This window comes from Pinus tabuliformis, chromosome 1_2 (genome assembly GCF_031772625.1).
Source record: "Pinus tabuliformis cultivar Carrire ecotype Pingquan chromosome 1_2, CPIR1, whole genome shotgun sequence".
Classification (NCBI taxonomy): Eukaryota; Viridiplantae; Streptophyta; class Pinopsida; order Pinales; family Pinaceae; genus Pinus; species Pinus tabuliformis.
The window spans coordinates 894,094,042-894,116,684 of record NC_142298.1 but is presented as its reverse complement, the minus strand read 5'-3'; positions in this window follow the sequence as shown (position 1 = coordinate 894,116,684).

The following is a 22,643-nucleotide window of genomic DNA, read 5'->3' as shown; positions in this document are numbered from 1 at the left end:
GAATTGACTAGGCCCCTACTATCCATGATAGGAATTTCGTCAAACATGTCACAAATATGCATTATACCGGTCATAACAACAAATCTGAGCATAGGGGTCTCATACTTATCTGAGAATCATAAGGAAGCATTGATGCCTTATCACAATAGTTGCATTATCATCTATTAGGTCACATATTCATTGTTCATTCATTTGCAAATCAAAACATGATGAGAGCAATACATCAAGACTATCATAAAACATGCTCATAACTAGCATATAACCAATAGAAATAACAAGGATATAACCACAATAAAAACCACATATGAAAAAGTATATTTAGCCATCAATACAAGAGGAAAGAATCTCTTATTAAAATATGCAAAATGAAACCAGGTCTGGGACTTCCATGTACCACCCGACCATATATTAGCTGAACCAAATCTTTCCTTCAGTCAATCACCCAAATGCCATTTTCCAAGCATGAATGTGGGATCTCATAAAACAACTCAAGCAAAACCAAACCAGGGCTTCCAAAGGCCAAACCACCTCAAATCTCAACCAATGATTCAACCTCACGGTCGGACATTACTAACCATCACTAGATTGGTCTCTACCCAAGCTATCCAGGGCTCTAGAGCATTTGTTCCAACCAAGGCTTCTAGGACTAGTAACTTAACCCACAACTGTTGTTGAGCTTCCAAAGTGTTTATCCAACCATGGCTTTCAAGACTAGTAACTCAACCCACCAAGGGATTCCAGAGCGTTATCCCAACCAAGGCTTCCAGGACAAGTTACTCAACCTAAGTTGTTACAAGGCTTCAAAAGCGTTACACCATGGTTATCCAAGAAATGGTAAGGATAAGAAAATCCACCGTCAATCCAGGCATTCCTCCATGCCAATGACAAATTATAACTAAGAAACCACATGCATATGCCATGCATGCCAAAACTAGCAAGGAGATCGTACATGCAACTCAGTACCTGCAAGAAAAACCCATTGTAGTTGTTGATCCTGATGTCCTCTTGCACTTTCCTACTCTTCCTTTGCCTTCTTGCTCCAAAATCCCAAGTGTGCCACTCTCCTCCACGAGTGCTCCAAGAAAACTATAAGTGTCTAAGAGTATGTGAGAGAGTAGAATAGAGAGCTCCAAGCTAGATGACAAAAGTCTATCCATTGATCCTCGTAAGCCTTTTTATTAATGAGGCCTCTAATTTCTTCAATTTTTCATTATTTTCCTTCATTTTCCTCCTCACATGCAACCTGTGACCTTTCACCTTCCTCTTCTCCTAATTTCCATTATTTTCATAAATAAAATGCTAATTAATGCCACTTTTCCTTTCCAAATCCTTTGTCATTGCCTTTGCCAGTTTCCATAGCCATTAATTAATCACAAGTGATCGCCATCAGTGTGTTTTTGCCCAGCATTCAACTTGGAATACATGTCCCATGACCATGGTTATTATTTTTCCTTTATTAACTTCATTACATGGATTTTTTACCATGGTTGTTACAGAACCCTCCCCCTTGGGGGAACACCTTCCTTAGTGTTTAATGACACCTACAGCCAGTAAGACTGATGAAAAGAAAAACATATTGCCCATGGAGCTTTATAACTTATCTCGTTGCAGTATTTATAATGATCATCTTGCCGAGAAGTAAACCAACATGCGAAACATAACAATATGATAACCATAACGACATGACACCATACCACTTATTGGAGCTTTATAACACATCTCTTAGCAGTATTTACATCCATATACATATACCAAAACATATTCGAAAAACATTCGCTCAGCTAACAAATAGAGAAGGATACATAGCCCGCATATAATCCGCCATCTCCCATGTAATTTCATTAGGCCTAAAGTGCTTCCATTACACTTTAACCTGCTCGATTGCTCAGTTCCAGAGCATGAGCATCTTTCTCTACAAAATGCATTGACGTTTCTACTGGAATTCTCCTTTTGGTTCCACCTGCAATATAGATCAGTCAATCACATGATCAACATCTTTAACATACTTCTTAAGAAATGACACATGGAAAACATCATGGAATTTCACTGTCAGAGTCAATGCAAGTGGATAGGCTACTGATCCAATCCTCTCAAGAATCTTGAAAGGTCCACAAATCGAGGTGTCAACTTGGCACATGATCCAATCCTCAAGGAGATCTTCTTAGGCTTGATATGCAAGTACGCATATTCCCCAACTTGAAACTCCTTAAACATCATGTTTTGATCTGCATAACTTTTTTGTCTATCCTATGTTGTCTTCAGATTCTTCTTGATTACCTGCATTTCCTGTTCCATCTCTGCCAACATGTCTAGTCCAATCCACACCCTGTTCAGTGGATCACTCCAACTGATGGGAGTATTACAACTCCGCCCATACAATGCCTCAAACAGTCTCATCCTCAAACATTATTGATACACGTTGTTGTAAGCAAACTCAACCAGTGGAAGATACTATTCCCACTTCCAATGTTGATGCATCACATACATCCTCAACGTCTTCCAATATCCTATTGACCCTCTATATCTGCGGATGATAAGTTGTGTTGAAGGCCAACTCTGTACCCAAACCTACAAATAACTCTTTCTAGAATCTAGAGGTGAACTTGGAATCCCTTTCTGACACTATCTTGCTCAATACACCATGTAACCTCACTACATCTCTGATGAAGGCATGTGCTACATAATTAGCTAAATATGTAGACTTCACTGGAATGAAGTGTGTTATCTTTGTCAACCTGTCAACCACAACCATTATGGAATCATGTTGTCTAGATGTCCTCGAAAAAACTGCAATGAAATCCATGGAAATGACCTCCCACTTCCACTCTGGAATTAGAATAGGTCGAATTAATCCACCTAGATGCTTACACTCTGCTTTCACCTATTGACAGTCCAAACATCTAACCATAAACTTTGTTACTTCCCTCTTCACATTCGGCCAATAATAAAGCTTCTTCATTGTTGTCAATGTCTTATGATATCCTAGGTGACTTGAATATGAATTGGCATGAAATTCCCTCAAGATAAGCTTCTTGAGCTCACTGTTGTCTGGCACATATATCTTGTCCCTAAATTTGACCAAGACATCTGCTATGAGATGATAGCCCACATCTTGATCACTTGTACCCTGCTGTAACTTGTGCATAAGATCCCTATACTTGCCATCATGTTGACCTGCCTACAAGATACGATCTTGTAAATCTATCCCATATGAGCTAATAGCTGCTATACGATTCACCTATATCCTCCTACTAAGAGCATTTACAACCATCTTCTCTTTACCTTTAATGTACCTGATCTCAAAGTCGAACTCACTAATCATGGCCAACCATCTAGCTTGCCTGGCATTCAGATTCGGTTGGTCAAATAGGTACCTCAATCCACTGTGATCACTCATCAAGATGAATCTCCTGCCAAGAAGATAGTGCCTCTACATCTTCAAAGCATGGATGATCGCTACCAACTAAAGATCATGTGTTAGATAATTTTGCTCATTCCCATTTAATTTCCTTGATTCATAGCATACTAATTGTCCTTCCTGCATAAGGAATCCACCAAGCCCTCTCTTGCAAGCATTTGTACATACCACAAACTCTTTATCTGGATCTGCAATCTTTAAAACTGGAGAATTTGTCAACAACTACTTCAATTGCTCAAAATTGGTTGCACATTCCTCTATCCATTCAAATTTATTACCTTTCCTTTGCAATGATGTAATAAGATAAGAAAATTGTAAGAAGTTCCTGATGAACCTCCTATAATAACCCGTTAACCCCAAAAAATGACCTTACCTCATCCACATTCCTAGGAGTTGCCCTCTCCATGATAGCCTTTTTTCTTTTCTGGATCTACTGTTATGCCTTCCTTGGAAACCACATGTCCCAAGTAATGTGCATTTGTCTAAAAGAAACTGCATTTACTGAGCTTAGCATACAACTAATGCTCTCTTAGTAATATCAATACTGGTGCTAAATGTTCGACATGTTTTTCCTCATTCTTAGAATATACCAATATATCATCAATGAATACAATAACAAAATTGTCCAAATAAGGACAGAACACACTATTCATCAAGCACATAAAAGTAGTCAAAGCATTAGTCAAACCAAATGGAACTACAACAAACTCATAATTCCCATACCCGCTCTGAAAATTTGCCTTGTAAATGTCCTCTTCTTTAATGCGTACCTGATGATATCCTGATCTCAAATCAATCTTTGAGAACATTGTTGCTCCCTTTAACTGATCAAACAAGTCATCAATCCTCGACAATGGATACCTGTTCTTGATGGTCACTTTGTTCAACTGCATATAATCAATGCATAACCTGAGAGTACCATCCTTCTTCACAAACAACATTGGTGCACCCCAAGGCGACACACTTGGCCTAATGTATCCCTTATCAAGCATTTCCTTCAATTGTTGACTTCTCCCCCATGGCAGCTCCATTACATGCTTTGACCAGCATGAAGGTTGTCGTACAGTGGGGAGGAAAACAACAAAAAGAATTTGATGCTTTAAAACAAAATATTAGTTCAGCCCCAGTTTTAGCATTGTCGGATTTGAAACAACCATTTGAAATACAAATAGATGCGAGTGACTACGCCATGGGTGCAGTTCTTTTACAGCATGGTAAGCCCATTTCATTTCATTCTGAGATTTTTAATGGTGTTGTTATTAAATATCCTACATATGATAAAGAGCTTTATGCATTGGTACAAAGTGTGAAGAAATGGAAGCATTACTTGATGGGAAAAGAAACCATTATTCAAACTGATCATCAGCCTCTGCAATATCTGCAATCTCAAACTAAATTGCAGCAGTCAAGGCACTTTCGTTGGATGGGATTTTTATAGAAATTCCACTTGGTAATCAAGTAAAAGAAAGGTATTTATAACAAAGTTTCTGATATGCTTTCTAGACCAGCTATTAATGTATCCATTTTACTCAAGAATCATTTTGTTATGCCTGAAAGTTATGTTGAACAATACGCAGAGGATGTTGACTTTCAAGAGGTATATTTAAACTTGAGTCAAGGCCACCAAGTTGATGAATTAGACTACCAAGTACATGATAATTTGTTGTATAATTTGGGAAAACTTTGTGTTCTATAGGGAGAGACAGTAAATGTCACAAGGGAAGTGCACACTTCTCTTATTGTTGGACATTTCGGTGTAAATAAAATAGTGGCAAATCTTCAGAGGTATTTTTATTGGCCTTGTATGCTTGAAAGTGTGTCACGTTTTATTAAAGGTTGTTCATTATCTGCAGTCAGTAAGCCTAGTATTAGGAAACTAGGATTGTACACACCACTTTCAATGCCTCCATGACCATGGGAAAGTGTTTCTATGGATTTTGTAGGAGGTCTTCCTTTATCAATGAAAAGTCATGATTATTTGTATGTAGTTGTGGATAGGTTCAGCAAGATGTGCATATTAATGCCTTGTAAAAAGAAAATTACAGCTGAACAAACAACTCAATTTTTCTTTCAAAATGTATGGGTTCATTTTGGATTGCCTACTTCTATTGTAAGTGATTGTGATTCTTGTTTTGTTGGGAATTTTTGGTCAAGTTTATGGAACTTGATGGACACCAAGTTGAAGAAAAGTACAACCTTTCATCCACAAATAGATGGTCAAACTGAAGTGGTTAACATGACAATTATTCATTTGCTAAGAGAATATTGCAGCAAACATCCTAAGTTGTGGGATGAACAGTTGCATTATATTCAACATGCTTACAACCGAACAAAACACTCTTCTACTCTAACTTCGCCTTTTGAGGCATGTCTTGGTTATTTGCCTAAATCTCCTTTGGATTTCATCTTTGAGAAATATGTAGTTGTAGACAGACATAGTGACATAGACAGAGCAAAGAAATTCATTGAGCAAATTCAGTTGGTTCACCAAATAGTTCAAGAACAATTAGAAAGGAGTCAAGGCAAGTATAAGGCAAGGCATGATAAGCATCGTGTGGATCATCAGTTTCAAGTAGGTGATGAAGTTCGGCTATACATTAGCGAGGAAAGGCTTCAAGGTGAAGGTAAAAATATAAAACCAATTCGTTACAGTCCATTTAAAATTCTAGAAACGATTGGTAATAATGCTTTCAAGCTTGATTTACCTTCATATATGCAAATCTAGTCCGTTGTTAATGTTGAAAATTTGAGATTGTATGAATCTCCTTTGATTGAAGATCAAGGAGAGAAGGTTCAAACTCCATCTATTGAAGAATTTTCTCCAGAATTCCTTGATGTGCTTCAACAAGACACTATACTTGACCGAAGGACAAGGACAACTAAAAGGAGAAGTATTAATTATCTTCGGGTGGGTCTCAAAGGTACACATCCATCAAAGGGAAAATGCATTGAAGTGGGGAAGGTGAGGGAAAAATACCCTCATCTATTCAATAACTGAATAAATATTTTAGGGTCCAAAAGGCTTCTAGTGGGGAGGAGTGATCAAGTGCTCAGAATTATGCTCAAAAAATCAAACTGTGAGAATCTTGTCAAACTTGGCTTCAAATTGAAGGGCTCGTCATTCTAAATCCAACGGTGTGAATGACACTCAAATCTGAGTTCGTATGCAGAAGATAAAGTAAGTCAAAGTTCACATTTGACTTGTCTATGTGGCAGGATTGGATGACATGGCAAGGGTCCCAAGGAATGGAGAAGTGCCAAGTGGCAGGTTGCCACTGGGTCCCGTATATCGCATATCGGGAAAAAAAGAGGCGCAGATTAGAATCGGCGCTCGTAAATCACACCAAAAACCTTAATGTTATCTTGTTACCATTGGTAAAATTATGATTACTATAAGACTGTCAAACGTGATACTTTTATGTGTTATAGTTTAACGTCCCGGTGGGTCCGTCATATCGCATTGGCTATGTACCCGCAGCCAATTGCCAATTGCGATAAGACACGGACGCGAGAATTTTATATATCACAGTTTAATACCCCGATGGGTCTGCAATACCACAATCGCAATGTTCCCATGTTAGCAAGACCTTCGACCATTGAACTTCGTCGATTGCCATGAGCGGGAGATTCTGGATGCGAGATTATCTATGTTGCAGTTAATTATTGCCAGCGGGTCCGCAATATCACAATCGCAACATTTTGTTGTGTTGGGAACCCACAGAAATTTTCGATTGCGATTTGGATACGACCGCCAAGATATAGCCCGCCGAACGGTGAATTTCTCGCTCCATTAACGGATTTTGGAGGGAAATGGGGTTTATAGAGCATTTTGTGGAACAAATAGTGGAAGAACTGGGAAAAGTCATAACTTCTTTGGTTCTTATCCAAATTGGATGCAAAAAGATGCTAGATAGCCATTTTTGAGTATTCTGAACTCATTGAGATAGGTTTCAGAGGCATTTGAGCATTGTAAACACACTTTTGTGGTAATTTGAGCATAATAGAGAAGCCCAAGCCATTGCAAACTGGACTAAGGAGATGTAGCCCATGAGGGGTGAACTCCTTTATCATGTGCTTGATGTGTGTTTTATTTTTATGTTATTTGTTGTTATTTTGTTGTTGTTCAACATATATTTTTATGTTAAATTGTTTATAACATTTACATAAGAAACTCTCATGGGAACTAGTTAATTAAGCAAAAGTATTGAATCCTTAAGCACTTGATAAGCAAATGATAAGCATCTTGGGTTTTATTCTGAATGGGGAATTAGCACAATATTACTAATCTACTCCATTTCAGATCACCCTATCACTCCTCCTGTAAGGATGATAAAGATGATGACCATGATACTTGTATGAACCAAAACTAGAATAATGCCCATGTTCACTACCTTGTCTATTGGGTGCATCTAAGAATCTACCATCTCTGACCATGTAATATCTATCCAACTTGTGCCCACCGTGTGACCTGCTACCATATGCTCCATTAGTCCTATCCTCCTACCCATGACTGACTCTAAGTGGTCCTTGTCTCTGCAAGTTTGATAAGCTCTAAAGAATCACTGCATTGACCTCTGCTTGTTTCTCCTATGCCCTAACAAGTCTCTCTTGTGATTGAATGATTCGGTCATTATATTCTTTGCAACTCCTTATTTCTGCCTTCAAACTTCTCAAAGTTTCTGCTATGTTAGGAGAATATCCCTCACCATGTTGCTCATCTGATCTATAGGGAGAATCTCGTGGGTTGTAGTCTACCATCTTGCGAGTCATATTTGTTCTTCTCTTCCTGCAAGGTATGTCATGTCATCTAAACTAAATCATAAACAAACCAACATACCTCAGTATAGTTCAGGGGAGGATATCTCACTTGCAAGACCAACCAGATTAACGCAATACATATATAAACATAAGCATATCAAATTTAATCACCATTTCAACCATTATCCAGTCACCAATGCATGACCATACCATGACCTCATGCATTACAACTACAACCATGTCAATGTATGCACAACAATACATAATCACTGATATGCATAACCAACACACGCTCATGACAACCACATCCAATGACTCACCATCAACTTTCACATGGAGATACCATTGAAAATATGACCACCATCATACACAACAAGTACATAGACCACAAGCATAGAGAACACATATGTAATCGACATGTATGCATGACCAACACACACCGTCCATCCAGTCCAAGGGCTAAACCATGCTCTAATACCACTCTGTAACACCCTCCTCCCACATTTACCCAATTCAATCGGTTTGTTGGAGTAAACATGTGATGAGAGGCTACTATGATGTGATTCAACTCCCCATATATAGTTAAGAAAGTGGAACCGACCAAACCAAACCATTCTGACCTTCCACATATGCTACAAAACCTCCAAGTAATCAACCCTTGAGACAACTTGACATTTGACTGATTTGGGACAAGGCATGCATGCAACTTAGGCCTTCCAGCCGCTCCCACAGCAAGGGCATGCTAGCGGCTATGGATGTTTTCAGCTAATTCTGAGCCAGCGAACTTAGATTGTGTGCGACTTTTTAAGAGCCAGGACTTAGGCCACTACCCAGAACTTCATGAAACTTTCAGAAATGATAAATAACATCAAATAAAAGTATTAATGCAAAGACTTGATCAATGACTTGACTGGAACCCTACTAGCCATGACTTCATTTCATCAAACATGTCATAAATATACATTCTACGAGTCATAACAACATATTTGAGTATAGGGGTCTCATACTTATCTGAGAATTGTAAGCAAGTATTGATGTCTTATCAAAATAACTACATTATCATTTATTACGTCATATATTCATTGTTCATTCATTTGAAAATCAAAGCATGATGAGAGCCATACATCAAGACTGTCATAAAACATGCTCATAACCAAAATATATTTAACAGAAATAACAAGGATGTAACAACCATAAAAACCACATATGAACAAGTATATTTACCCATCAAATATAAGAGGAAATAAGCTCTTATTAACATATGCAAAATAAAACAAAGTTTGGGACTTCCACGTACCAGCCGACCATAGACTGGCTGAACCAAATCTTTCTTTTAGCGAATCACCCTCGTGCCATATTCCAATCATGAATGTGGGATCTCATAAAAAAACTCAAGCAAAATCAAACTAACGCTTCCAAAGGCCAAACCACCTCAACCTTCAACCAATGATTCCACCTCATAGTCAAACATCACTAACCATCACCAGATTGGTCTCTACCCAAGCTATCTAGGGCTCTAGATCGTTTGTTCAAACTAAGGCTTCCACGACTAGTAACTCAACCCACATCTATTGTCGAGCATCCAGATCATTTGTCCAACCAGGGCTTCCAAGACTAGTAACTCAACCCGCCAATGGATTCCAAATTGTTTGTCCAACCAAGGCTTCTAGGGCTAGTAACTCAACCCGAGCTGTTACAGGGCTTCTAGAGCGTTTTTCCAACCAAGGCTTCCAGGAATTAGTAACTCAACCCACAACCATAAGGAACATGAGAAACAACCAAAAAAAACAAAAGGAAAGACACCCACAACACCATGGCTATATATGAAATGGAAAGGCTAAGAAAATACATTGTCAATCTAGGCATTCCTCCATGCCAATGGCATATCATAACCAAGAAACCACATGCATATGCCATGCATGCCAAAACTAGAAAGGAGATCATACATGCAACTCGGTACCCGCAAAAAAAAACTTGTTATAGTTGTTTATCCCGACGTTCTCTTGCGCTTTCTTTCTCTTCATTTGCCTTCTTGCTCCAAAATGTCATGTATGCCACACTCCTCAAAGAGTGCTCCAAGAAAACTCTAAGTGTCCAAGAGTATGAGAGAGAGTAGAATAGAGAGCTCCAAGCTAAAACTGACAAAAGTCTATCAACTAATCCTCATAAGCCTTTTTATTAATGAGGCCTCTAATTTCTTCAATTTTCCATTATTTTCCTCCTCACATGCAACCTGTGACCTTTTGCCTCCCTTTTCTCCTAATTTCCATTATTTTTATAAATAAAATGTCAATTAATGCCACTTTGCCTTTCCAAAGCCTTTGCCATTGCCTTTGCCAATTTCCATAGCCATTAATTAATCAAAAGTGATCCCCATCACTATGCTTTTACCCAAAATTCAGCTTGGAATACGTGTCCCATGACTATGGTTATTATTTTTCCTTATTAACTTTATTACATGGATTTTTGACCAGGGCTATTACAAATGCATTGTATTAGCTGGCCCCCACCTACCACCCTCACACCTCCATCATAGGCCCAATGGCCCACCCTCGTAGTCATCACTCTTTTGAGTTTGTCTTTTTCTCCATGTGTGATGAGAGAGAAAGTTAACTCCAGCTTCATTGTTTGAGGCTGGTCGAGACTTTTGAGCCACTTAGAGCCTACAAAACCTTTTCTCTCGTGCATTAACAACAAATTTTCAACCATAATACGATCAAGAGGAAAGGTGAAGAATAATGCATAAATGTGCCTACTTGGTGGTTTCTTATTGATGTGTTGATCACTTTGATGTCTGCATGGCACTTCTGGACATGGGTGAGGCCTCTTTTGAGTGTCTTTTGAGAGGTTATTGCTTTTTCTCCCTTGCTTCCTATTGTTTATTGAGAATTATATAATAATAAAAATTGTGCTCTCTTGTTATCTCAAACTCGATGATGCATGTCCTCCCTTCATGCAGGTGCTTTTTGGATCATATGTTGTTGTCACACGGGTGATCAAGAACCTTGTAGCAGCTAACAGAGGGTCTTTTAGCTACTTAAGGATCAAAATGGAAATCCTCAAATTCTCATGGCGATTGACTTCTGAATCTGGTGCTCTAGCTATGGTCTAATTTCTCTCAACATTACTTCAAATTCTTTGATAATTTATGGAAAGGCTAATGATGGGTGTCAAAAAGATCTGTGGTGGCAGGAAAGGTGGATGAAGGGGTAAAATGAATTATTTTTTTATGATAAAAGAGTGGAATGGCAATGGAGGAAAGGCCAACTGATGTGGTGAGTGGTTGATAAGGTCATTGTGGACATTCTCCCCTGTTCCTGAGAAGAAAAGACACAGGTCGCCTCTTCTTACTTGCATCAATCATCATCCTGTAGCAATCTGGAATCAATTCGTAGAATTTTAGGATTGTGGCAAAACTTAGCAAGAAAGGCCATCTGATGATGGACAATCTTTGGGAGGATGAATGATGTGATGTAGGACATGCATAGAGTTAACTTGGAGGATGTGAAGGTGGGGTAAGTGAAGTTGCTTCTTTGTTTGCTATCCTCCCTTGGATGTGTCTGTAACCTTACAAAAATAAATGTTAGCAAAATGATGTAAGGGATCCCTTGTTTTTCTTTTGTTTTTTTTGTTTTTCTTTTTTCTTGAGACCTATAGGCTGCCTCAAAGGAGGTTTACGACCTACTGGATTGGCCCAGGTGCCTCAAAGGAGGTTTTCACTTGGGGATTTGTTAGTGACAGTCTTTCCAGCCTTCCTCCAGTGATCAAACATGCTCTTACAAAGTGATTTTAAGGTGTCAAGGTCAAATTTTGTCATTTCAGTGAGTCTTCAAGTGAAATTTGGTCACGAGGCATTAGGTCTAGGGTTTGCTTTCACTCCTTTCAAAGTTGTCCAAATGTCTGTCTATGTCACTATTCAGCTGATTATACCATCATTCAGAGGGTTTTCATCATCATGTCAGGTTCCAATGGGTCGTTTTACATCTTGTTCATGCTTCAGTTACGCTTAGGTAAGGTCATTTCCCTCTCCTAGGGTTTTGAAGGCAATTTCTCTTGGATGGTCAAATCATTAGCAAAAATTGCATCCGGATGTTCATACACCTTCCCCTATCCTTAATGTACCTTATTAAACACTTCCCATCACTTAGATCCCCCAAATTCCTCATTTTCACACAAACCCTAGTTTCTTGCTACAACTTGGCAATTTTCTAGGTTAGGCCTGTGTTTTTCCATTTTTCACCCCTTCCCCTCACTCAATTTCTGAGATTACACTTTCCCCTACTTCCCCAAATTTCCTCAAGAATTTATAAGCTCCCTATCCCCTTCATTTCGCTTCATTTCGACAAATCTCTTGTTCCACACATTGGGGTAGGTTTCACTCAAATGATGTTTCTGAGCAAGAAAAGATGAATTTGGGAAAACTGAGAGAGGTTTTTGTTCAAAATAGGCCAAGGAATAAAAACCACCTTCACTCTTTACAAATGTGTCATGGTTTTATAGAAATGTCAAAAATACAATTGTCTCGGGAGAATTGATGCACCTCTGGAGTGACCTTGGGAAAATCAAGTTTTCTCCTAGCTTGGTCAGCCAAATGACTTTCTTGATGAGTAAAATGATAACTAGACACAAATATATTTCTAATGAGCTATCATGAGCTCAATTTGGAGTTAAGGAAGGCATTCAAAAGTTGACTGTAACAGCACTCTGCCTTTAGGCAGCCTCATTTGGCACATTTTGACTAGTCTTGGGAGATTTGATTTTTGATAGGGAAAATGAACTCCAAATTAAAAAATTCTAGTTGGGTTAGAAATTAGACTCAAATACCTTTCCAACGAGCTATCCTTCACCAAATTTGGACACAGGGAAGGCGTCCAAAAGTCTCCTTCAAAAAGCGCTAAGCACAGGCTCTATGCGCCGTGCCTCAAGCCTAGTGCGCCGCGCCTTCCTAGTGCGCTGCGCCACGTGGCGCGCGCTTATGATAGGAAGCTCCAAATGGAAAAAAAATTATATTTTTGGATTTTTCATGAAAAATCATGACTGATGGTGCATGTCCAAGAATTTTGGGCAAGTTTTGAGTCCCCAGGAGGTCAAAAACACTCAAAAAATGACCTCACTGCCCCTATTTTGACACACAGGAAGCAGTCTTGGGAGATTGAAGTTTTGGAGGGGAAATGGGCACCAAATTTAGAAATTACTCTTGGTTTGGAAAGTAGACATGTAGGGCTTTCCAACAAGCACACTTGGGCTCAATTTGGACTTTGGGAAGTGCCTCAAACTCAGCCTCAAAGTGGTGTGACACACAGAGGATTTGGCACGGCGCACAGAGGATTTTTGCTCAACTTTTCACCTTCCAGCTCAGAAATTTGGCCAGTTTGACTAGTTTTGCTTTGTGATGTACTTTTTGATCTATCTTGATGTAATTGGATAAACATGATGTAATTTTGGCACTTATTTACTTGTTCTAGAAGATTCATTCACCAAAAGGTGAAATGTGAGTGAATGAATCGGTTTCCTAACATATAGGGGTAAGTTGTTTGACTACCTAGATTTTAGTTCCTTGTTTATAATTAGTTCAAACAGCTCCTAGAATGATGATCTCGACCCCTAGAGGCAAGGGAATGGGTTGGGCTAGTCTATATCATGTAATTCCTAAGTCATTTTCAGGGTTGGACACTTGGGATTGCTTTGGCATATCATTGTACATTCTATCTCTGCATTTTTGGCTAAGGAAAGACCAGGGTTTTGCAGCACTGTTTGGGATCCATGTGGCTTTATGTTTTGATGGTGTGCTTCTCTAAGTAATTGTAAGTTCATTAGTGTTATGTGTATCATTTTCCTTTCTCTTCTTCTGAATTTGAACAAATGAGTGATTAAGGTAAAATCCATAACTGTTATGCTTTGCCTTTGAATTTGTTTAAATTTTCATGTTTTCATCTGTTTAAGGAGAATTCTTGAGACTGTCTTGCTCTCCTTAGCTCCTCACCAGTTTGATCTATCCATCTCACTCACTTTAAAGCATCAAAACGATTGCCTTCCTTTCCCTAATCAGAACTCTGCAGAAACTGTGCCTCATCCTCGAACCCAAATTTGCCTTTCCCATTTTTTCAACAAAACCCTTAAAAAACCAAATCAAATCCCTGCACTTAATACCTAGCCTAAAATTAGTTGCAAAATCAGTCATCTCGAGCCCCATCGCTTGTCTTTTGCCGAGATCAACCCAGAGAGAGCCCTCTCATGTCCTCGTAGGGCTAGCTACGAGGCTGAGCATGGTTTGATGTGGACCTAGAACCTTGTCTTTTCAACCTGAGACAACTCTAGGCTCTAACATAGTGGCGACCATACTGGGGAAGAAAATGGTTTGCTTGTTGATGTCATTTGTTTTATAAGCTACAGATGGAGCCTGAAATTATGCCAGGAAGCCTTCGAAAAGCTTTTGCTTTGCATTAGCGGAAGTAGATAAACGTTGCTTCAGCCAATCTCCGGTCTAGCTTGAAAACGTGACATCTAACTTGTTAATTGCCTTAGTACGTGTATCAAGTTCAGATCTGATTATTGATGGTGGACAACGATCAGACACTGGAAAGGCTGAAATCATTCACCTGGCGATTCCAAATCATTTTCGAGATTAGATCCAAAGACTCCACTGGAGGATGAACCTGGCGAGTAGAAACATGACAAGACAATATGGACAGATCAGGTATTCAAGTTGGAGTTTCATCCAAGACATTTTGTTCTTTGTTCTAAATTATTTCTTCTCTTTTCCCGAGAACATTAACAAGGCTTTGCAAAGTATACTATGCTTGAGAAAAGATCCCAGGCCTGCATTTGATTCCTTCCCTTTGAAGATGGTAAATACCAAAGATTTGCATGCCTTTGAGCTTGATCAAGACCCTTCTTCTGAATCTTGTGATGACCCTCTTCAGAGTGATGAACCTAAAGAAAACAAAACTGATCCTGTAGCTCTTGTATATACTCCTACACCTTTTATAGTCCCAGATAGGTATAAACCTCTTGTTTTACCTTCTGTTCTTCATGCTTTCCCCAAAAACTATGATCTATACTTGCCGAGGTTTGATGGTGAAAGTAAGAATGTCAACGCTGAGCAACATGTGCAGAATTTTGAGTATTTTCTTGACCTTTTTGAATTTGATGAAGAGGATGTCAGTATTAGGCTTTTTTCTCTTTCTTTGCAAGCTAAAGTGAAGAGTTGGTTCAAAGCCCTGCCTGATGCGAGCATCTCAGATTTCCGGCAGTTCGTCAAAGTTTTTCTCGACAGGTGGATGATCAGACATAACCTTTTCTTGATTATAGAAGAGTATAACCAGCTGAAAAGAATGCCAGGGGAGATAGTACAATAGTTTTCTGCTAGATTTAACCAAGTTTATTATTTGATGCTAGTTGATATAAGACTTCCTCCTAGATCTGCTCTCTTGCATTATCCGGGTGCCTTTGATCCAGAAATGGAGTTTCAGCTGAGAGAAAGGAATATCACAACACTTGAAGAGATGTAGAACAGGGCAGTAAATGTAGAGGCTCACTTGCTGATCCGAAGGGCAAGGTTGAACGAAGAAGAGACGAAAAACATAGATCCTGTTAGAGCTCAAATCTGCCTTAGGCTGAAGGAAGGCAGGATTCAAGATAACACCATACCACGCTCAGCCTCGTAGCTAGCCCTACGAGGACAGGAGAGGGCTCTCTCTGGGTCTATCTCGGCTAAAGATATCCAATAGAGCCTAAGATGACCCAAATGCAAAACTAATAATGATTTTAGGCTAGTAAACTGATATGAAAGAGTTAATTCAATAAATGACCGAGTTTTTGGGCTGTATGGGGCAAGGACAGCATGAGCAGAGATTTAACCAAAGGCATAGTATATTTCATAAGGCGAGATAGGCATGAGGTTTAGCAATCAAATTGAATTTAAATGGGGTGAAAATACTGTTTAAGGAAGCTGAAAAGGGCATTAATGTATGAATCTTTTCCACGAAGAAGAAAACATATAAAGTCTGAACACTTCCTCAAGGCAGAGCAATGATTGAATTCTACCTTTCTCAATTAAAAGTATTTAGCTGGAAACGATCATGAATGAATGGCAAAACATAATAAAGACATATGAAACATAAAGGAAGAAACACATGCTAAATTCATACCGCAAGAATCTTATAAATCAGAGCTGCACCATTAAATTAATCCTCTGTCAAAACTGTACAGTGATAGTGCTGGGTTTTTTTTCCTCCCACACTTTTCCTCAGAACTCTCTGAACCCTTTACAAATGGTTTTTCATACAATAAATAGACTCTGCCATCAAGAACTGGATCGACCCAAAGTTGGGGAGTTTTTTAAATCATTACAAACTGGAAATGAAAAGCCAACCATTAGTGACAGGTGCAGCGTTACAAAAAAAACAAAAGTGCAGCGTAGATTTTTTGGGTGACTGCTCGCCTTCCTTTTGCCACTTGGATAGAAGCCAACCTTTAATGAAAATGTTTTTTTAAACTTTGCCTTTGATTCTGGGAGAAATGTATTTTTAATGAACGGGCGCACTTGGAGAAATTCGAATTCTCGTGGAGCGAAAGTGATTTTGGCCTTTGGGTCTCTGTGCGTCGCGCCAAAATATGTATGCGTCACGCCACTTTGGAGGTGGTTTTGAGGCACTTCCTGAAGTCCAAATTGAGCCCAAGTGTGCTTGTTGGAAAGACCTGCCTGTCTACTTTCAAACCCAAGTGGAATTTCTGAATTTGGATGCCATTTGCCCCTCCAAAACTGTAATCTCCCAAGGCTGCTTCCTGTGTGTCAAAATAGGGGCAGAGAGGTCATTTTTAGGGTGTTTTTGACCCTTTAGGAAACCTAGAACTTGATGAAATCTCTTGGCCATTCTTGAGCATGCATAACTTTTCATGACAAATCCAAAAATATCAAGTTTTCCTCCAGAAGATATCCCAATCATAAGCGCGCGCCAAGTGGCGTGGCGCACTGCGCAGAAAAGCCTTTTTTTGCTCAAAAATGTCTAAGTCCGCACTTTTTCTTCACATTACCTGCGGTCCCGCACCTAATGGTCATAGATCCTGTGGACCTGACTGCACCTTTTCTTTGTGATAGGTGCGGACCCCTGAATGCGCCGTGCCTTTTTGCAGACAACTTTTGGAGGCCTTCCCGATGTCCAAATTGGGTGCAGGATAGCTCGTTGGAAAGGTCTTTGAGTCTACTTTCCAACCCAAATAGAATTTTCCAATTTGGAGTTCATTTTCCCTTTAAAAAATCAAATATTCCAAGACTGGTCAAAATGTGCCAAATGAGGCTGCCTCAAGGCAGAGTGCTGTTACAGTCAAATTTGAAGGTGTTCCTCAACTCCAAATTGAGCTCATGATAGCTCATTGGAAAGCTCTTGGTGTCTAGTTATCATTATACTCATCAAGAAAGTCATTTGGCCAACCAATATAGGAGAAAACTTGATTTTCCCAAGGTCACTACAGAGGTGCATCAATTCTCCCGAGGCAATTGTATTTTTGACATTTCTCTAAAACCATGACACCTGTGTAAAAAGTGAAGGAGTTTTTTCTTCCTTGGCCTATTGTGGACAAAAACCTCTCTCAGTTTTCCAAAATTGATCTTTTCTTTCTCAGAAACATCATTTGAGTGAATTATTGAACCTTCCTCTGGCCTATAAGTATTATTGAAGCACTTTGAGAACAACAATTTGCAAACCCTAGACCTAATAACTCTTTGCTGACCAAGATATTAGAACAGAACTATGAATGACCTTTAAAATGATTTGACAAACAGACCTAAACTAGCAGGATAAGGCATGAGGGGAAATGACTGACAAGACCCTTCCGTTAGATTATGGCATGCCCCTAGCAGAATGCGCTGAGTGAATAGAGCGAGACTCCTAAAAATGAAATGCAGAAAGAGTTTTGATCTCTAACGGAGGACTGACAAGACCGACTCTAACAGATCCAGAGAAATTGACATCTCTAGAGGTAAAGCTTGACATTTTGGTAAGTGCAATAGACGCGATGATGCAAAAGATCACCACAAGGAATCATGATTATGTTCAAGCCCGTCGCTTGTTGTTTGAAGAAGAACAAGTGGCTGATCCAAAACATTTTGTTTCTTATCCCAGTTGTCATAGTGATTGTTTTATAGATCATCTTGGAGAAGAGAGAACTTTTGATATGACATGTATGCTTGATGATGTGTTTTATACTGATGATTTGCCTCAGTTTGATCAGTATGATGATGATTATGTTCTCCAAACAGAAGCTAATCTTGCATACAAATCAACAGCTAGTTTGTGGGAGGAAAAAGTTCACTTACAGCAGCTCGAATACAGTGACCAAATGATACATATCAGCTATGACAATGACGAGGAAAGTGCAGCAAATTTTGAAGTAAGTGAAGGATCTTTGCCTTTTTGTTTTGATTCATCTCAGTTCATCAGAGATAATTTCCATGCAATTAGAAATCAGATGTCAACAAGTCTTGATTTGGACCATCTTGAGGGCAATGTAAACCTTGTTCAAGACTTTTCATATCCAGATTTGCAGCCCCCGAATGCCTTTGATTGTCAAGTTGCAAATAAAGACTTGGAAGCTGGAACATATGCTCAAATGATGCAAGATGATTCCATACCATTTTGTTTCGAATAATTTCATTTTTTGAAGGGAAAATTTCATAGTACATCTTCAGTAAAAAATAAGCAGCATGTAGGCAATCATGTAATCACATTGGAACCAATAGAAAATGGGTTGCAACAGTCTTTTCAAATTTTTCATGATCCAATAGCTGATGTTTTGGATGAGGTTTGCAGTTAAAGTCTTTCTCCATCGGCTACATGTGAGCCTGAAACGTGTACTGATATAAACTTGACCCGGTAGCTGGTTTCTTTGTCATTTTTAGCAGGAGTCTCGTCACAAAGCTCAGATCAAGGTTTGTATTCATGGTATGAAGAGAAGAGAAGTAATCCATTGGATGAGCTAAGTCCCAGTGTCCATGAATTTCAAGATCCTTATGCAGTGTTTTTGGAGGCGGATAGAGAATCCATAGCATTCAACGGATCTGTTTCCAAGTTGTCATGGGAGTTGCCTTTCAGTAGTTCTCTCTTGTTGTTCATAAGCGAGCACTTGCGGAGAATTCAAACAGCAGACGGAATACTTACTTGGTTGCATTGGTTGTTTCATTTCACTTGATCAGGTGATGAATGAAACTGTTAGAGTAGGTTTTGATGAATAAGCTCCACTTTGAGCATCATTTCCAGTTTCTCACTTGTGTTTAAGTATCGAGTCAGATTTTAGTTGAGTGAGAGTCAGTCATGAGACATTTGTGAGTCAGTTTTCAATTTTGTTGTTAAGTTAGTTTGTGCCGGTTTTCAGTCATGCATTTTAGCTTGAGTTTTGACTCCATTGCCCAATGGATGAAGGCACTGTCTGCTCTCCCAAAGATCTGTCGTTCTTGGCACCTCCAAGGAGCTACCATCCCCATTGGAGCCAATGTTAGTGTCAGTCTTTCCAGCCTTCCTCCAGTGATCAAACATGCTCTTACAAAGTGATTTTAAGGTGTCAAGGTCAAATTTTGTCATTTCAGTGAGTCTTCAAGTGAAATTTGGTCACTAGGCATTAGGTCAAGGGTTTGCTCTCACTCCTTTCAAAGTTGTCCAAATGTCGGTCTATGTCACTATTCAGCTGAGTCTACCATCATTCAGAGGGTTTTCATCATCATGTCAGGTTCCAATGGGTCGTTTTACATCTTGTTCATGCTTCAGTTGCGCCTAGGTAAGGTCATTTCCCTCTCCTAGGGTTTTGAAGGCAATTTCTCTTGGATGGTCAAATCATTAGCAAAAATTGTATCCAGATGTTCATACACCTTCCCCTATCCTTAATGTACCTTATTAAACACTTCCCATCACTGAGATCCCCCAAATTCCTCATTTTCGCACAAACCCTAGTTTCTTGCTACAACTTGGCAATTTTCTAGGTTAGGCCTGTGTTTTGCCCTTTTTCACCCATTCCCCTCACTAAATTTCTGAGATTACACTTTCCCCTACTTCCTAACATCCCTCCATACTTCCCAAAATTTCCTCAAGAATTTAGAAGCTCCCTATCCCCTTCATTTCGCTTCATTTCGACAAATCTCTTGTTCCACACATTGGGGTATGTTTCACTCAAATGATGTTTCTAAGCAAGAAAAGATTAATTTGGGAAAACTGAGAGAGTTTTTTGTTCACAACAGGCCAAGGAAGAAAAACCTCCTTCACTTTTTACACAGATGTCATGGTTTTATAGAAATTTCAAAAATACAATTGCCTCGGGAGAATTGATGCACCTCTGAAGTGACCTTGGGAAAATCAAGTTTTCTCCTAGCTTGGTCAGCCAAATGACTTTCTTGATGAGTAAAATGATAACTAGACACAAATATATTTCCAATGAGCTATCATGAGCTCAATTTGGAGTTGAGGAAGGCATTCAAAAGTTGACTGTAACAGCACTCTGCCTTTAGGCAGCCTCATTTGGCACATTTTGACCAGTCTTGGGATATTTGATTTTTGATAGAGAAAATGAACTCCAAATTAAAAAATTCTAGTTGGATTGGAAAGTAGACTCAAATACCTTTCCAACGAGCTATCATGCGCCCAATTTGGACATCGGGAAGGCCTCTAAAAGTCTCCTGCAAAAAGCGCTACGCACAAGCTCTATGCGCCGCGCCTCAAGCCCAGTGCGCCGTGCCTTCCTAGTCCGCCGCGTCACGTGGCGCGCACTTATGATAGGAACCTCCAAATGGAAAAAAAAATTATACATTTGGATTTTTCATGAAAAAACATGACTTATGGTGCATGGCCAAGAAGTTTGGGCAAGTTTTGAGTCCCCAGGAGGTCAAAAACAATCAAAAAATGACCTCACTACCCCTATTTTGACACACAGGAAGAAGTCTTGGGAGATTGAAGTTTTGGAGGGGCAAATGGGCACCAAATTTAAAAATTCCTCTTGGGTTGGAAAGTAGACAGGCAGGGCTTTCCAACAAGCACACTTGGGCTCAATTTGGACTTCGGGAAGTGCCTCAAAATCAGCCTCAAAGTGGCGCGATGCACAGAGGATTTGGCGCAACGCACAGAGGATTTTTGCTCAACTTTTCACCTTCCAGCTCAGAAATTCGGCCAGTTTGACTAGTTTTTCTTTGTGATGTAATTTTTGATCTATCTTGATGTAATTGGATAAAAATGATGTAATTTTGGCACTTATTTACTTGTTCTAGAAGATTCATTCACCAAAAGGTGAAATGTGAGTGAATGAATAAGTTTCCTAGCATATAGGGCTAAGTTGTTTGACTACCTAGATTTCATTTCCTTATTTAGAATTAGTTCAAACAGCTCCTAGAATGATGATCTCGACCCCTAGAGGCAAGGGAATGGGTTGGGCTAGTCTATATCATGTAATTCCTAAGTCATTTTCAGGGTTGGACACTTGGGATTGCTTTGGCATATCATTGTACATTCTATCTCTGCATTTTTGGCTAAGGAAAGACCAGGGTTTTGCAGCACTGTTTGGGATCCATGTGGCTTTATGTTTTGATGGTGTGCTTCTCTAAGTAATTGTAAGTTCATTAGTGTTATGTGTATCATTTTCCTGTCTCTTCTTCTGAATTTGAACAAATGAGTGATTAAGGTAAAATCCATAACTGTTATGCTCTGCCTTTGAATTTGTTTAAATTTTCATGTTTTCATCTGTTTAAGGAGAATTCTTGAGAGTCTCTTGCTCTCCTTAGCTCCTCACCAGTCTGATCTATCCATCTCACTCACTTTAAAGCATCAAACGATTGCCTTCCTTGCCCCAATCAGAACTTTGTAGAAACTGTGCCTCATCCCCGAACCCAATTTTGTCTTTCCCATTTTTTCAACAAAACCCTTAAAAAACCAAATCAAATCCCTGCACTTAATACCTAGTCTAATATTAGTTGCAAAATCAATCATCTCGAGCCCCATCGCTTGTCTTTTGCCGAGATTGACCCAGAGAGAGCCCTCTCCTGTCCTCATAGGGCTAGCTATGAGGCTGAGCGTGGTTTGATGTGGACCTAGAACCTTGTCTTTTCAGCCTGAGACAACTCTAGGCTCTAACAGGATCTTTTGTTTCTCTTTTTTTTTCATTTTTTAGACTCTTGGACTGCCTCATGGAAGTTTTCAGTCCCAAAGCTTGCCTCAGGTGCCTCATGGAGGTTTTCACAAAGGTTTTTTTTGCCTCAAAGGAGGTTTTCACTTGGGGATCTTTTGTTTCTCTTTTTTTTTTTCATTTTTTTAAGACTCTTGGACTACCTCATGGAGGTTTTTAGTCCCAAAGCTTGCCTGAGGTGCCTCATGGAGGTTTTCACACACATTTTGTTTTGTTTTGTTTTTGTTTTTGTTTTTTTTTGTTGATCAAAGGCTGGATCCACTGAACTCTTTGAGTCCCCCAATCACATACAACTCTTTGCTTATTG